Genomic DNA, 18,272 nt, shown 5'->3' on the forward strand with positions numbered 1-18,272 from the left:
TTTAATCACTAAACAGGGAACTCATGTTGTTTGAGGTTAATACCTACTACCAGTCTAAACTGAGGAGGTGTAGTCCTATAGCAATTCAAAGAATTATTGCTTTTGCAGAGGTCAAATTGGGCCCATTTTCTCTACCAACCCTTTCCCTCCTTACCTGTAGTTTTTCTTGGCTGTTGAAAGGGAACCGTAGGATTCTGATTGTGCAGGGGAAGGGATTGGATTGTCTCCTTCAGGCCATTTCCCCATCCCATGTGATTTGTTTTCAAGAGAAGAATACTGCTGGGGAGGAATGGAAGCTTCCTATTGCTTGTGGGATCCAGTGGGAAATTAGGTTTGGCGAATGAGTGTCTTTTCTCCCACACTTTCCCTTTCTAGGCTCCAGGATGAAAGAAAACACATGGCAGACCAGCCAGCAACTGAAGGCTTGTGGCTAAACTGCTCTTCTATCAGGGTTCCATTAGGAGTGGTCTAGCTATGGGGCTGCTGCCCTGGGCCTCCAGCTGCCAAGCTGCCCTGTTCTTGTTCTGCTGCCATCTTCCCACAGCAGGTGAGGGGCTCACAGCAGCAGCCCAGCTGCTTGCTGCCTGACTTTCAGGCAGTGTGGGCGGTGGCAGTAGGTTGGGTGCTCCTCTACAGCTGATTCAGTCATTTGTTATCTGCTCTCTGCACCCAGTGATTCTGCCAAGCTCATGCCCACTGAGTGAACATCAGGCATCCCAGCAGCTGCAGTGAGTTAATGTGTGTGTGTGTGGGGGGGAGTTGCAGGGGCTGTGCCCTCCCTTCCACAGAGATGCCCCATCCTTGATCTTTTCCCAGGGTCTCATAATCACTAAGACACCCCACTCTCCTTTCCATGGTAGAATGGGAACAGCATTCAAGAACAACTCTATGCCTCTGGGCAGTAGTGGTGCCTGGATGGGGCTGTCACAGTTTTTAACACACAAACAATTTTCCTTCATTCCTTGGGCATCTCCAAAGTTGCTCTCTCCCCAGTCCTATTTTGGTGTTTTCCAGTCACATACCACACTGATTGTAGAGAGTGTAATAGCCACTAGATCCAGTTTTCTGCAGCACCTTGAAAGGAAGTAGTGTTTTCCTGTCTATTTTGTTACTGAGGGTATAACTGGATAAGATGCAGAAGTTCATGATGTTTGTAATTTTGTTTAAAAGGTACTATGGGCCTAAGAAAGTATCTCCTCTTTCCCCTTCTTGTTGTCATATTCTAGTTAAATTTGACACCCCCTTACCCAGCTTCTGGAGGTGGGAGAGGTTGGTTTTAATTAGGAAAATGGTGTGTAGTGAAGATGAACTAACTTGTTCTTCCCCGGTTCTATGGCCTTGATCCAGTGGTTATGTCTCTTCTTCATCCTTACCAAGCTTCCCCCCCCCCCCGCAGTAAAATTAGACATTGGGAGATGTCTCATTTACTTGTGTCTAACTACTTTTCAGAATTACTTGCATTTTAAACAATAGTATTTATTTCCAAATTACATGGGAATAGCAAAATAGCGACCATCCCAGCTGCAGGGGCACCAATCTACCCACAGTGAAGAACAGAATAGCAAATTTTTATCTGTGTTGGATGGAGTCAGCTTCTCTATGTATGTGTTTGCCCACAAATTATTTTGAATGTGACATAGGTTGGAGATAGATAGACTGCAATATATAAGTCTTTCCCTGTGGTGCCTACATTTAGGAAATTATGGCAATATCAATAAAACTGTCAGGGTTGATGGCATTTGATAGTTCACGTTTAATTAGATTGGCAGCCAAAAGAGTAGAGATTCTGGATTTTAGAGCTTTGCTCAGCATTTTACAAATTATGTGTGTGTATGAGCCCATCTGTGGGCAGGGCGGGGTATAAATCGAAATAAATAAATAAATAAATGTGCTAGAGCAATCTTTTGTGATTGACACATAACTCTGCCCAGGGATCTAAAAGTAGATGTTTCATTTTAACTAGTCAGGGATTACTTTCCTGTGATGTCAGGGGAGCGGAGCAGCATTGTCTTGGGGCATGAATTGTACAGCTTTCTCATCGAGTTCAGACTGGAGGTTTAATTTCACTGAGTGGGATGGTAGTTTAATGTAGTGTTAATGATAATTTCAGTGCCCTGAGATCAGCAGAGTAAGAGGAGTTGTCCTTGTTAGAACTACATCTTATGCCAGAGGCTATCTTATCAAGTTCTAGCTATAAACGTGGGCATCTGCTTCAGGGATTGTAATGGACGTGTCTGGCTTACTTGTTGAATGTTCTAATGTTGCTGTAATGGACTTCCAGCACATTTGCTCTCAGTCAAAAGGATGGCATCATTGTAAGCATACTGATGTTTTTACTGTGTATGCTTAAATCTTCAAGTGAGCACAACTCAGTAGAAGAAGAAAAAAACATGACCTCCCCCTGCCCCCATGTTCTTTGATTTAGTCTTTGTTGGACTTCCTATATAAGTTCAACATTTTTAATTCATGTATCTTTAAGTGGTTATGTTAATTTTATCTGTTCCTAAATTAGAATTATGAAATATGTTCAACAGAGTTCTCAAATTCTGTTTCACTTATTAATCACTTTTTTCCAATCTTTTCATATCATCTAGCCCTTATAAAAAGAAACTGTTGTTAACTTGAAGCCAAATCTGTTTTGAGAAAAATGCAGGAAGTACCTTTGAATCATTTTGGTAATCTGAGACTACAATTGTTGAGTACAAGTTTAAATTGCATACACCTCACCTTATTTTTTCCTAATCCCTTTTAAATTGAGAAGACATGAGGATTTGTTTTGGAATAACGGTATGGGTTTGTAAACTGCCCTTGTTTCAAGTTAAATTGGTAGTTTAGTTGAATGTGAAAGCTAGTTCAGGTTGCTGCAGCTTAGTGTGCCCATACTCTCCCCATCAATCAGATTAAGTGTGTTTAAAAAATATGCCTTAAATACTGTCATTCTTAGATATTGTTTGACCTCTGCAAGAGTGGATTCAGCTGCTATTCCTCCCTTTGCTGTTGTACTTGAGAAAAGGTGGGAAGTAGGCCTTGGTCTCTGTGCTGTGATTACAGTGATGTGACTGAATGACCAAACCAGGACATTGGCCATTTACTATAAATAGGGTAGGAAAGATCCATGTCCACGAGTGCTTTTTAGGATCCACCCCATTATGTTGGTTGAACAGTATAACCATAGTCTTTAGAAATGGTAAACGTTTGAAATACTTACATATACCTTGACACAAAAACATTTCCTTTACTTCAGCTTTCAAACGAGTGCAGTTTGTATTGGTATTGCCACGCTTCCAAGATCTGATTAATATTTTTAACACTCTGCTTTGTGTATAGTGCCATAAACAGTAATTTATAGACATTTCCCTTATGTTGATGTTTTGGTTATTGAGCACTTACATAACTCCAACCCTGAGAAATGAAAAAACCTCTTTAGCCTGACTAATGCTCTGTCCGGATGTTGGTATACACAGAGGATTTTACCCAGGGTGAGGTTGGGAGACCTCAGCCTCCCCTGCTAAGAGAAGAAAAGTGACTGAATTGGGAAACAGATTTAAACTACTGGGATTAGAGGAGATTCCACATTTTGATAGTCAAGGGAGTTCTGGTCTCAGTCATCCACTTCTCTGGATGCTTTGCTACTCAAAGCTAACCTGAGGCTTCCTCTGAATCTCTAGCTGGGTGAAATCCCAAGTGGGAAATGGTATCTAAGAAGGGTTGATCAAGAAGAAGCTCTGTTACCTTCTCCATGAACCAAACACATTGCACACATGATTTTGATCCAGAAGAAGCCATCTGAAAGGCGACATACAGGTTTACACGATCCCACTGTACTTCTTTAAAAGGCATGAAGAGGAGAAACAGAGCAGCAGAAAGGGCCAGTCTGCCCTCTCCCCACCTTTTCAAAATCCAGGACTGGTTAAGATTCATATGTTCTTGGTGATAAAAGGCTTCCCCACCCCAGGCTTTAAACACTCACAAACATGCTCTTGCTCGCATGCTCTTTTTCTTACATGCTCTACCTCTTTCCCCAGAATAAATTAAGGGGTCACGTGCACTGTTTTTCATCCTGAACCTAGCACTTTGTCCTGCATGAGAATAAGGATAGATGGGGAGCATCAACACAAGCTATATTAATGCCTGGTTGCTAGACTGACAATCACAGAGCTTTCTTGTATGTTTCCTCCACAGTGCAAATAGCAGCTCTGTGGGACCAGCTGAGGCCAGAAAGTGGCTCCAGGAGAAAGGGTCATATTCTTCTCCTTCCATTCTGACACTGATCCTAATCAGGAGGGCAGTTGCTATCTACTCTCTTTGTAAAAAAAAAATGCTAATCAACAGTCCATTCCAGGTAGTTTCAGCTTAAACCGGTGGCATTGGTGTTGAAAACAAGGCAAGACCCTAGTGAGATCGTAGAACTATTGTTGAGTTTATTTCAAAGGATGTAACCCACCCCCTCTCCCACCCATCTTACAGGTGTTTCTGAAATGGGTGTATTTAGGCTTTCATGTAGTCAGGGCTCCAGCTGGGTGTGGAATGAATTAATATGCAGTATTTACTAGTAGATTGACAGCCTGCAATATAAACATTAGTCCAAACATGATCTTATACCCAAACCCCGCCCATACAAGGAGCCAGCAGTCTTCCTGCCACGCGCCATAAATCGTTTAAGGTTTGCTCGTGCCAGTGCATTTGAGAAAACAGCTGCGCCCTCGGATTAGCAGTTTGTAGAGGGCCTCTGCTGAACTAAATTAGGGCCTACTGCCCTGGTTGTGAATGCCGGTAATGAAGAGTGTAGAATAGCAGAAGCGTTTCTCTGCACTGAAAGGCTATTAGTTCAAGGAATGAGGGTGGGGATTTGCATAGTATAGGGCAGTGAGTAATGGTGTTTTAGGCTGTTAAAGTAGCTATGTGCTAACATGCTTTTCTTGCTCATGATTTGAACAGGAATGCCTGGTCAATGGCTGCTCTGCTTTGTGGAGAGATTAGCCACTAAATGTGGCCAATATGCCATGAAGCTGTTTGTATAACAAAGCAAATGCGTGGGTCAATACTGCTCACCAGGGAGTAAGGTGGGTTGACATGGGGGGGTATACTGGGGATTGCTTTAAGCTTGTACAGAATGAATGGATTTTTACTGTTTCTGGGAATTGGAAATGAAGTTGGATCCCAAGTGCTAAAGATGCAAAGGTGTGATTATTAAAAGCTAGGCCAAAATGAGAACTGTTCCCTCTTGAGTAATATAATACCTTATCTCTGAAGCTTACTGACTGACTCACAAAAGAGGAAACTGTTCCTGCTGAGGAAGGTGCAATAAAGCATAGACTGTAAATGTAGAAATATCATTCCTTTTGGTTCGTGTTCAGAGATGATTTTCGAAGGCATGGTGTCACCCGGTGCCTAATAACAGTAACAGAGACATTGTGAGTAAAAGATATCAGAAAACCCGAGGGCCATTATCCTGTGGTAGAGTGTTCATTTGCTTAGTTGCCTTCTCTGAAGGCAACTAAGTATTGTTTCATTAGTCACATTGCATCCTGCCATGTTTTGTTGCTTTTGTGGCAAATTCCTGTTTGTCATGGTGTCTGAACCAAGTAACAATGGTACTGTTCAGATGTCCCAAATAAACTGGAATGATTCTGTGACAGACATAAAGCTGGTTTATTTTTAGGCTTGTATGTACCTTTCCTTTTTCTGTACACTTGACCTATTTCTGATTTTTTAGCAGTCAGTTTGCAAGCATTGAAATTGGTTTGGACATGGTTCTTCTGCACATCTACCCTCCCTTTGTATTTTTACAGTTATGATTTATTTTGTTCTACATGTGCCTTAAATAATGAGGATTTTCAATCAAGGATGCAGTTGTCATTGGTGGCATCATTGGTGACGTCACAGTAACACCCCCCCCTTTTTATTTTTGTGCATGTTGATATCAGCATATTGATATAAGGGCTGAGTTTTAAAAAAATATAGAAAACAAACACACTGCTAGTCCTTGCATGGGGAACCTTAAAGGGGAGCTACCTCACCGCTCATATCTAAGTTTCACCTCCCCCCCTCCCCCAATCTGGGCTGACCTAGAGCCAGGAGGCAGAGGCCAGCACTGGTGGGGCAAACTGACTGCTGTTGGGATGGAGTCCAGAACAGCAGCAGCGATATGCTTTTCAAGCCATACAACTTTATTTTGGTGCCACCACCCGTAGGTCACCAGGGCTTTGCCAGTTTTAAAATAATCATTAGTTTCATATTGATACGTTGACCTGCTGCTGCAGTGGAAAAGTCTAGAGATTTACTTGTTTTAAAAATGGAAGCTGGGGATTCAGAGAACCTGTTGGGCATATTATTACAATGGCAAGTCAATAAATCAATATGAAATAGATTATTGTAAAAAAGAGAGAAAACAACTGGGAAGGAGGCAGGGGGAAAAGTGGTTCAATGATGATGGACGTCCGGTAGTCAAAAAGTGGGTAGGAGGTGGGAGGGAGGGAATGGGTGGGAAAACAAAATCAAAAGAAATGTTATACACAAGGGAAAAAATCAGCTCAAAATTGGCTTGCAGAAAAAGATTGGAGTAAAAGTGGTCTCAGTTGAAACAGGAAAAAACTAAAAGTATAAACCAAAGGCAAAAAATGCATACAGCAATTGGGGGATAAACCAAAGCAGAGTGGGCCACAACTGATGAAAAAACCCTCTGCAGAAACCCCCTAAATTGATGGTTATGTCTGAATGAAGGCATCTTGATAAATGCCTTACTTGATAAATCCCTTACTTGATAAACTGCTTACTGAGAAAGAAAGAAAATTGTTTGTTTAGGCACCCACATATGGATCTAATAATACATTTGACTTAGATTGAAGATGAAAGTCAATATTGGTGCTCCCTGCATGGGGAAGAGGGCATGAGCACCCAACCCCTGTACAGAATCAAGTATGTAAGTGCAGCCAGTGACTTGCCCAAGACCTCCTATGGAACATTCTGGCTGAACAGGGATTTGAAATGTCTGTTTAAACCTGTTCCAAGGCCAACCCTATTCACTATACAACTTGGCACAAGTTGGATGAAACTCTGTGAGCACTGTGCATACCTTTTCATACTGTGGCTCATGGTTTTCCATGAGCCACCTTTTCATACTGTGGCTTAACTGTGGCTCACAGTTAAGGCTTGGCTGAGTGCTGCATTTTCTGCCAGGAAGGAAATCTGATTGGCTAATAAGTTTGGACGTGTAGAAATGAAACATATTTGGCACAATTTCCCTGTAGCACTATAACTTGTTTCCTTGCCCCCAGTGCCAGACTACAACAACTGGATAACGAGGTGCATGCAGTAAAGCCAAGGTGGATGGGGGCCTTGCTCCAGGTTGGGGGTGGGGATTATGGTGTTATTGCTATCACAAAGCCTGTTTTCTTCTTTTAAAAATAATGTAAGATACTGGATACTTATGCACTCTTATTATTCAAAAATGATTTTATAAAACTTTCATTTTAAAAAATAACTAAAACTTAAAAAAAAAGAATCACATATATATTTATGTACATATCTGTTAAATCTTTTGCCTTAGAAACACTTTGCAGTCGTGCATAAATATTGTTGCTAAACTTATCCAGAAAAGGCAGCAGTATCTGTTATGATGTCACTGACTCCAGCCAGTAGCTAAATTGCTGATTTCAAAGTTACTTCATCTTTTTTTTCCCTGAAAGTAAGAATTAAGTTTTCTCTAGTTCAGCATAAAGTGCACTGAATAAATAGAAACCTGGTTTGATCAGATCCTGCAGGAGGGCTTTAGAAATGTTTCTGTGTACTTCAGGCAATGATGAAAATATTAAACCATTTTCACTGCTCTTAACAAGTTATGTCTTCAGCCTTTTTTGTGTGGCCGAGTTCACTTGGTTACTTTGTTCACATTGAACTACTTGTTCTGTGGGCCCCATTCTATGGTGTATGTGCTCTTAATCGGGGTGGTAGAGGCATATTGTGGTAAAGATTTATGTAGACTGCTTTATAAGGATCTGGTCGTCCTTTGCATGGCAGGTAGTGATGTTTGGCAGGAATTACATTTTAAAAGGAGAGGATGTTTCTTTAACTAGACTTCAACTGCACGTTCGTTGTATGAAAATTGCATCTTTGACTGTCATATTTTGCTTTCAAAAATGATTGGAGTGTAGGTTTCAAATACTTTTATAAACATCTGCTTTTTCCTTTCAGTAGTTTCTAAAAAACCTTGAGGCCTGGTGACTTTGAAAGTTGCAAGCCCCCAGGATAACTCAATGATTCAATCAGTCTTTTTATTCTGGCATATAAGGCATTGCCAGAGAATACTTGATTGTGTTAAGAAGAATTTCTAACTCTCACCTGCTGCTGAGTGTTTCGCTGCTCATGTCTTCCATTGGAAAAATTCAGTTGTAGATAACTTTATCTGGATGCATTAACCTAGTTTGGTCTGCAGAACTAACTTAGGGTCTGTCCATTTTAAGTGACAGTGTTTGATCCACCTGTAGGTAGGGGTGTGTGTGTATAGTGATACTTACTATATTTTAAAATAAGGCAAATCATTGTTGCCACTTGGTCCTTAGGAAACATTTTGAAGTGCAAACTGGGAGGGGGTTAGCAGTGCAGAGCTAATGGGTGTATCAATAGATCTCATATTTCCTTGACTTGCTCTCTTTGCTCAGTTGTATAGCAAGTTAGCTGTACGTGTCTCTTCTTATTCTTATGAAAGTAGACTTTGTTCTCTGGAGACTGCTAATCATGCCCATGGGGATGTAATCAGTTATAAGGTATTTAATACATGCAGGCAGGAACAGGCTGCCTGGCCAGGCTGGCAGATTGCAACACTACAATTATAAAGGGCCCCTTTCCCTTGCTCTGCCCGCCCACCAGTGGCAGGATTAGGGCTATGCCCTGAGATGCTGCAAAGCATACAAAGAATAAACGTGGGCGGGAAAGAGTAAGCTGCAGAGACACCTCCTTTGCCTGCCTGCTGCTTTTCTGATATCTGAATACTTGGAGAATTGCAGTCCTCACAGATAGCGACTCCTTAAATCTACAAGCAGTTGGGGAAGGGGTGTGGGTCACTGGTGGGCTACTTCACTGTTAATTGCAGCTGTGCCAACAGAAGAGGGTTCTTCAGCTTTACAGGTGCTCTCTACTAATCCATCTTTCATGTGGAGTCAAACGGCACGGGCTTGCTGAAGATAACAATCTCACTTTAAAAAACAGAATAAACAAGAGAGCTGTTTCTTTGCTTTTCAATAATTTCTAAACATAACGTCTACTCTTGTTATACCTGTAAGTGGCTGTGGGTTTCTAATTTAAGCCTTTTGTATGGATCAAAGGGGAAGGACATACTCCAGGACTGTTTCAAGCCAGTCCTGTATTTAATTTCAGTGTTTCTGAAGAGAGAATACAGTTCTTTCTCAGTTTTAAAGAGGCAAGCCTAAAAACAGAGCATATGTGAAACAATTAATAGGGAAACACAGCTCTTTGGCTTGATCTGGGCCAAAGAAGACTGGCAGTGGCTGTTTTGGAGGTAAAGGGTCTGCAGTTTCAATAATGTCTTTTAATTGTATATTATTAGCACAATCCCCTCATATTAGTCTTACATATTATGGGCAGCTTCTTGTACCGGAGAAACACTGTTAACCATTTGTTTTAGATAGGAACCCTAAGGTACTCCTTTTTCTATATGAGATCATTCATACCAGTGTATAAAATCCATGCAGATGGCTTTGTAATCATATTATTTGCTTCACAACATTTCTAATAAGCTGCAATATTCAATTTACAACTGAGTTGTTTCCAGCTCAATTTAAACTCATTTACAAATGTACAACTGAGGTTAAGCCATAATGTACCCAGCGTAGCTAGAACTTGAAACTTTCACCTCAGTTTCACAATCTGTTTTATAAATTGGAGCTGTGATCTTGTATTCCCAGAATATGTGGTTGCTTTTGATAAGGAAAAATAGAGTTAGAGAACGTCTCTCTGACTAGAGAATTTGTGTTAATACGCATAACTCCACCCACTCTAGCTAGTTTAGAGAGAAGAGGGTGTCTTACTTAAAGTTCACTAGACATCTGAGCCCTTTGCCTTGGTTTCTAAAGCTGATTCGTGGTGTTGCTATGTGTTGGAGAGAAATGATAGGGTTTTGTACGAAAGAGTTTTAGGCTTGAGAAGAGAGGTGAATATTTGTAGAAGAAAAGACAACCAGGATGAAGGAAGGAAACAATGTAATTGCAAGATCTGGAAACTGAAGATTCAAGAACCAGCTTATAGCTCTGGCCTTGTCTGACAAGCTGTTTGCTTTTTTTTTTTTAAGCTTAAGCATAGCAGCCCCTATTCCATTTGCTTCTGTTAAATTGAGTTGTTTACAAGTTTGCCAACTGGCTAATTTGAACAAAAGCCAGTGAGGAAAAAATCCTCTCTTTGTATTTCTTAAAACGGTTCTTGGCTTGAATTATTCAGTTCTTATCCAGCCGGCTCTTGTATTTTTCTCTTTCTCTGAAGACTGCATTGTCTCTTGCGATTTTTCTACTCCTTTGTTGTCATCTTTGGCTTCAGTGCACATGGTGGAGGCTCCAGTACTCTCCCGTTTGCTTGGGTTCATGACTGAGGCAGTGGTGGAGATCTGCTGCTGGCATGTTTCAAGGCAGTGTGGAGGACGCGTGGGCTTGGCTGCTTGTTTTTGTTCTCTGCCTTGGATGGAATGCAGTGTGTTTGCCTTTCTTGGCCTGTGGTTTCAGCCTGCATTCCTGTGTTTAGAGTCAGCGTGGCGGCAGGCGGCGTGCTGTTCATGCCCTGCGGCTACCTGCTTTCAGCTCCACATCAAAGGTGTGTTTGGTGCGTAGCTTGTGCCATTCCTGGCCACACCTGGTGGCCTGCAGGCACACAAGTAGGCGTGGTCTGGGCTGTGTTTGCAGACAGTGTTAAGGCTCAGACTTCTCCCTACTTGTGGAAGCAGAGGAGCATGTTAAGCAATGAAAGGAGTTGAATCCATGTTAACTGAGGAACTCAGCAGGGAGCAAGGAGACTGTTGCTCTAGAGGTATATCCTGCCCTCAAAATATGCAGCACAATAACTATTGCCTGTTCCTTCCAAATGGACTAACTTATTGTCATGTGTTTAATTTTATTTCATTAAGGTCAGCTAAGGTGCGTTCAGTCCTGGACAGTTTGCATGCTATTGGCTGGGTGCCAAATGAATGGGTAACTCCTAGATCTACCAAACTGTACTCTGTGCAAACTGAATATGAAATCCTGCATATGAGATTAAGACACGTCCAGACAGCTGCCCTACTTTGGATACAAGGAAAGTTATTTGTACACTTCTAATTCCCACAGTCCAAATGTGAAGAGTGCTTTAGCCTGCACTGGTCCCTGCTAGTCTGCATAGCTGATGGGACTGACGTTATCTGTGCAGTTCACAGAACCCCTTTAGAGGGAGAGTGAGCGAGAAGCGATACTAGCAGAGTTCTTTTCTTGCAATTTTTGTACTTGCATATAGTATGTGTATATGAATTCATTTGTAACTGAAGATTTTATCTGTGGTTGAATATATTTGTCCATCTCTGTTTTGGGTCTTTGATCACTGTACTTCAGCGAAAAGAGTGGCAACCTATTCCTTATTCCCAGCAGAGTACTACAATGCACAAAAGAAAATGCTTTCTAGAGTTTAAGAGATTTGTTGGGGGTTTTCCGGGCTGTATTGCCGTGGTCTTGGCATTGTAGTTCCTGACGTTTCGCCAGCAGCTGTGGCTGGCATCTTCAGAGGTGTAGCACCAAAAGGTGAAGCAATCACTGGTGAAGATGCCAGCCACAGCTGCTGGCGAAACGTCAGGAACTACAATGCCAAGACCACGGCAATACAGCCCGGAAAACCCCCAACAACCTTCGTTCTCCGGCCGTGAAAGCCTTCGACAATACATTTAAGAGATTTGTTCATCCCAGTCAACCATATTTTTCATTTTTACTTCTTTGCATGCAAGTCCAGTATCTGTGCTTGCTTCTTGTTTGCCAGCGCATATCCCATATACTCAAAGTGTTCAATATTTAAAAGTTGTCATTTGCATTTAGAATCTGTAAAGCTCTTGATTTTCTTTTATATCTAAATGCTGAATTTTAACTATATGGGTTTATTTTTTAATCTTTTTTGTAAAGTATTATTTATCATTAACCTTTTGCTCTGTAGATCTCATATTTTTAATGCATTGCTATTTTGTGATTATATATTTGTATTTGATTTTAATCATGTTTAATTATGCTTAAGGCCAATGGTCATATAAGCAGAATAAACTGATGAATATTTAGAAGTGCAAATGATGGATTTTTCTGAATCTCTTTGCTGATAAATTCAGAAGAACCCATCTTTTCCCAGGGGCAAAACCACCAAATAGTGTAACTCAGGAAGCAGCATTAGTCCATTTAAAAAAAAATTCAGAAGACCTGTAGAATGAAAAACCTTTACTGGAAGCAGCCAACATTCAAATTTTTTGTTAAGTGGTAGGGTTATAGGTGGGCTGCAGTTACTTGACGCAGGAACAAGATGTGTGACACGTACTTTGTTCAGAGTTGCATATGCAATGTCCCAAGATCAGTACCTGAAGGAGTAGTCTGGTTGTTCTGGGATCATGTGTGAAGTTGGAAGGTTGTTGGTAAAGACTTATAGGGCTGAACAGCCAGTTTTGTCTATTGCAGTGCATCCTTTAAGTTACACCACCTGCCCATTCAGTAAGTAGAATCTGGTTCCTTTTGGTTCTCTTTTCTCACCCCTTTATTCATCTTATTTGTGATGGTAAACAGCATGGAGGAGGTGCACATGTCAGACCTTATTTTAAGCAGGTTTATTGTTAGTGAAGGAATGGGACTCTTTTTTTTTTAATTACTTTTGTGAGACTCCCAGGAACAATGTTGTCCTCTCTCTGGCTAGAGCTAAAGCTCCCTCTACTGGAGGATATTTAGTACGTCAGATTTACTCTTCTGTATATCTTACATACGTGTGTGTGTGTGTGTGTGTGTGTGTGTGTGCATGTGCTTGTGTTTTCTAAAAAACTAAACAGTAGACTTGGAGGTTATTGTTGAGAGTAGAAGAGCATCGTTTAAGTTTTATGACAGAGAGAATTAATGTGGGAAACTTGTTATTAGATAAATGCTCACTTGCTTTTCCTATAAATGAAAAAATGTGACAACTTCAGAAAGCAAGTGGACTTTAGAATGATCACTGATGTTCTTGAATGCCTGATGACAGAAAATCAGAGTGCCCTTTCCAAGCAACTGTTAATGTTCTTACTGTTCACAGTACTTGACTTTTGTTTGAGCAGGACTTGACAATTGCTCTACTTATTAATTGGAGCATCTAGGCTTGCAGCAGCAAAATAAAATAACACATCTCTGCTCCCACTCATTATGGAATGCTTAACTTAGTAGAACTGACAATAACCAGACATGCACTGTGGAGCTCTTGTCGGTGGGCTCCTCTGGGGAATGCTGACTGACAATTATTGAAGACCAGGTCTCTTGCTGTGCTTATCTTTTCTTTTTAAAGATTCAGAGTTGAGATTTGAACATGGTGTTTGGGGTCAGAATCCATCACTCTAAACATACTGTATTGGCTATCTACAAAGCATTAGTTATCTTGATTCAGCTTTTTTGCCATTTTTAGAAGTTTAAGAGTAGCCATGTCATCTTGAATTTGGTAGCTACTATCCTGCAGTGGTAGGACATACTGTGCTGCGCAGTTCATTTCATGAGTACTATATCTGTGAGGAAATGGGACATCTGATCTCTGATGATGGTATGGGATACGCTTTTTGTTTAGCTAACAAACTTCTGGCTGTGAAAATATCGAACTTGGCAGTCAAATCTTTCCTTCTGAGTTTCATTAATGTATAATCGCACTGCAGAAAATGAGATTAAGGGTTAATGGCCAGTCTGATTCTTTCAATAAAATCTCCCTTGTGGCTGGTCATTTGGACAGAAAGTGATTTCTGTGTAGTGATCAGTGAATGGCTTAGAATCCCCTGGAACCCTGTCTTTACTTCCTGACAAATCAGTGTAAATCTGGGGAAGAAGTTAGCATGGTGAAGTTAGCAAATGTGAGATGTGAATTTCTCTCCTCACAGTGTTTAACTTGTTAATATGAAATAAAGTCACAAGTCATTACAACTAAACCAGTCTCATCTCTGATTCTAAATCTATTCAGAAAGAGTTAATATCCCACAATTAACCAAAGAGAGCTCCTCTTTAAAATAGCCAGCTAATCCTGTTGTAACCATTGCTGTGAGTGGCTCTGAAATGAATCTAGTTTGTAGTTTAATTCGTGGTGGTTTGTTTGTTTTTCAGAATAGAGAGAACTGGTTTTTTTAAACTCTTAACATGAGTAAACTGTGGTTGTAGCTAATGAGCCAACGCATCAAAAGAAGTTTTTTTGGAATAGTGATTGCTTCACGTGATCCATAATAGTATGATGTCTTGTTTGTTAAATGCATCTTGTGATGGGACAAAAGTCAATGTAGACAACATCCTCTAAGGGATCTCTCAGACCCTCATGAATATAGCTTGTATATGAATAACAGAGGAGAGGGGTTTTAAAAAAAACTATTAGAGTGAGCAAAAAGCCTGGTCCAGTGCAGTCATGTGACGATAGTTGTCAATATTATAAGCCTACTTCTCATGGGCACTGCTATTCTCAAGTATACTTCTAGAGCTGATTGAGAAAATGTATATGTCGTCTCTCCAGAGACGGGTTAGGGTTAGGCTTCTGTGGTTGCCTTTATAGCCAAATGGAGCACCACACTGCAGCTTTTGTCTACTTATTGGTCATTGTTTTTCTCTTTGGCAGAGTCCAAGACACTCAACTCTGAAGATGTGAGCTCTGTTTGACTGCAAATTGTTGGACTGCTGCCAAATCTAACAGAGGGAAGAATAATGAACATTTCTGCATAATTGATCAAAGTCTTCTACTCTGATGCAAATGCTCCCTTGAGAAAAGCACCAGATAGTTTAATATCACTGCTCTTGGTCTGGCCACTTAAGATACAGGCTTGCCTTGAATTATCTAATAGTTTCAAAGACCCTTCCCAATGTAATGTGGAATTGCGGCTTCAGCTGTATGCCCCAGAAAACCCAGTTAGAACAGACTGTTTATGTTTGACTGCATTCTTGCTTGTGGGCCTTTTTGGTGTTCCAGGTGTCAAGCTGATCAGTAACTCACATACAATTTCCTTTCTCAGGTTTCAGGAGTCATTGGCCAGATGGTGTTGGATGTAGCCATGAGATCGCAGACTCGGAGGCAGGGAGGACAAACATGTTTGGACAGGACATCACTTTGGGTCTGTAAGTTTTATTTTATGAGAGGCCTACCTGGGGATGTTTTGAATGTTTTCACAGGTCTTGCATTGGTGCTCTGAATAACATCTTCAGCAGGGTGTCTGGGGAGGGAGGGAATAGGCTAGGGAAAAGAGATGTTCTAGTGGGAAGTAGCAGGAGTGATATACGGCCCAGAGGATAATGTTTCTGGTGTCAAGAAGATAATGTGGCTGGGCAAATGCAGCCTAGGAGTGCTGGAGAGTATATATTTGCTTAAGTAGATGTGAACTTCTTTGTATGATTCACTAGTGTATTGTTAACATTGGCCCAGACTCTTATTGTAAGGGAGCTTAAAGATTCTCTTCTGACTGAGTATGTGGAAATCTTCCTGAACTAGGTAGAAAGAAATCATAGTTCGGTGCCATGGTCATCCAAATTCTTCACACATGACAAGCCTGGATGTTGTGGTCTGTATAACTATACATAGATTTGTCTGTATTTCCTTTGCAAAATTCTAAGCAAGAGCTATGGAAGGCGCTGAAGTTTTATCACTTGGTATCAAGGTCTCTGCTGAGCTTCCTCTGACTTCCAAGGTTTCACCAGTCCATTTGTTTTCTGACTGCATATCTTCTTGACATAAGAGCTAGAACCACTTATCTTTGGAATGCTGAATTCTACGGCTGATGACGAATTCTGTACTGTGCTTGCAAAGAATTGTAGAAAACATAGAGCCTGCTAGTGAGCCTGTTTCTTCCAGTTGATTCCTGTAGGAACTATGCTGAGTCAGTCTGTACTTTGGAACCCGACCTCTTCTCTCTGAGAAGTCATTGCTCTGCAGCCCAGGAATACCTATGCTATTGTGAGGTTGTTTGTTCTGTACTAGTTGAGGCCCGAAGACAACAGCGTAGTAAGGCAAGGGGCCAACAAGCTTGTTGGGGCAGGGCCAGTACCAGGGCATCTCAAAGACTTGTTTCAGCAGCTCTCTAGCCCTGCACAAGCCCTACTGACTTCCTCTTCCATTGACTTTGTTTATGCTCCTACTTTGTGTGTGTACAAAAACTCTGCACCCTAAGTACCAGCCCAATCTCTAAGGGTGGGTGTCATTGACAGGGGAAGGTAGCTAGAGGGCCAGGAAAAACTTCAGAAAAACATCTCACTGGATTGCTTGAGCATTTGGAGGGAAATAGCAACCTAGAATCTTGGCGTATTATCTGCTAGTAGATATAGGGGAGTTAGCCATGTTCGTCTGTAGTTGCAAACTAGTAAAAAGTCCAGTAGCACCTTTAAGACTAACCAGCTTTACTGAGGCATAAGCTTTCGAGAACCACAGCTCTCTTTGTCATGCATCTGACAAAGAGAGCCATGGTTCTCGAAAGCTTATGCCTCAATAAAGCTGGTTAGTCTTAAAGGTGCTACTGGACTTTTTACTATTTATGATCTGCTAGTGTTATCTTTCTGTTCTCAGTGCTTTAATTTGTGGAGCTGAACTACAGTTTAATTTAGGCATGCAATCTCTGCTTGTTTGGGGCAGGGGTGGACATTAACTCCAGTTTATCCGTGCTTCTGTGTTTATATATCAGGGGTAACCAAAGTTTATTTAAGCTAGGAGTTCTTTAATGCTCTGCCTGCAAGAAAGGAAGGGGGAGGAGGTAAGAATGAGTTGTGTGCATGAGTCTGGCAATAAGATAGGCTCATGCAAATTGTTGGCTTAATGTCGGCTTAATGTGCCATCTGAATGTAGCATTAGTGCTTTTGTCACTTGCCAGTCCAACTTGGTCTCAGTCTGAGAGAAGATATATATAGAGAGAGAATTGTAATTTTTTTTTTAGTGTAACGAAGCATCACAGTTCATTTCTAGGGAAAGAACCATCCCTCCCCCTCCACTAATACAAAAATATGTTTAGCAGAAATTGTGGCCTGCACTGATTTTTCTTTCATGGCAACCTGTTGCCACCTCCCTTTTATCTAGCTGGTCTTTATTGATCAGTACTTTAGCACTGCTATCTGATGGAATAATGAACAAGACAAAAACTAATTGTTGTGAAATTATCATTACATTAAACACCAACATTGCCCCATAGAGTAAATGAGAATATGTGCAGGTCTTCCAAGATGTTAAACATTTTGAATTTTAGAACTTACTGTTTTAGCCTGAGCTGCAGTCATTTTAATGGTAATGTTTATAGAGTTGTTTTCCTGTTGATAAATGAAGCTCCATGTGAAGCTTCATTCACAGGCTTTCGATCTTGGGAATATGCCTTCTGAATCTTATTGTATGTGACATAGAAGAGAGAGGGTTCTGGCTACTGCAATCTCTGTTCAATAAGGAATGGTGCCAGGCTGTTATAAACCCTGGTAGTAATTGTCAAGAAGCCAGATTCTAACACCATTGTCCAGTTGTTGTTCAGTAAGAAGTCTGTGCATAGATAGCATAGAATAATACTAACTCCTCTGGTTATGGCGAGCATCTTGGAATGATTGATTCTTCCTTGCCTTGGTGTGCAAACCTTGAAGCTTCACCTTCTAGATAGGCCACATTCTGCATGACATATATATACTCTAGGCTCTCCTATGGAATTCTACTTCTTGAAGATCTCTGCTTTTATTCTAAAAACAAAGCAAGTTTCCTGCCCTCCTTCTTCAGTGACTTTTGCTCTTAAGGTTGGAAGCTGAAAGAAGCTTTAGGCAGAGCTGTTTTTTAGCACACAGAATATTCCCGTTCATGGATAAAGTGCTCCTGGAATTGGAATTTGCATGAGTGCTTGGAAATGAGATGATGCAGATGCCCACAGCAGGAAGAGCAAGTGTGGCATTGGTCATCATTGTAAGCCTTCTTTTGGTTCCCTCTCCTTTTAGGTCTTTGGATTGAGTGCCACCTCCATGAGGCAACACATCTGAACTCGGGCTGGTAAGTAAGTCAGATCACCTGTATAGCTGAGCTAGGACGATGGCCTGTGAGGTCCTTGCAGCGTGTGTCTTGTG

General features: G+C 41.1%; 1 protein-coding gene across 11 annotated transcripts in view; it reads left to right on the forward strand.

Moving 5' to 3' along the window:
• Window positions 1-18,272, forward strand: part of TJAP1 (tight junction associated protein 1) — a 56,982-nt gene that overhangs the window by 16,629 nt on the left and 22,081 nt on the right. For 6 of the 11 annotated variants that reach the window (XM_054977144.1, XM_054977163.1, XM_054977188.1 and 3 more), the window contains 2 exons: window positions 14,824-15,313; window positions 18,147-18,198. The gene's annotated coding sequence lies outside the window, so the exon portion shown is untranslated. Of the gene's footprint in view, window positions 1-375; window positions 548-14,823; window positions 15,318-18,146; window positions 18,199-18,272 lie in introns of all 11 variants that reach the window. The other 5 variants (XM_054977195.1, XM_054977171.1, XM_054977179.1 and 2 more) reach the window with 4 other exon arrangements.

The sequence above is a fragment of the Eublepharis macularius genome, chromosome 1 (genome assembly GCF_028583425.1).
Source record: "Eublepharis macularius isolate TG4126 chromosome 1, MPM_Emac_v1.0, whole genome shotgun sequence".
NCBI classification, from domain to species: domain Eukaryota; kingdom Metazoa; phylum Chordata; class Lepidosauria; order Squamata; family Eublepharidae; genus Eublepharis; species Eublepharis macularius.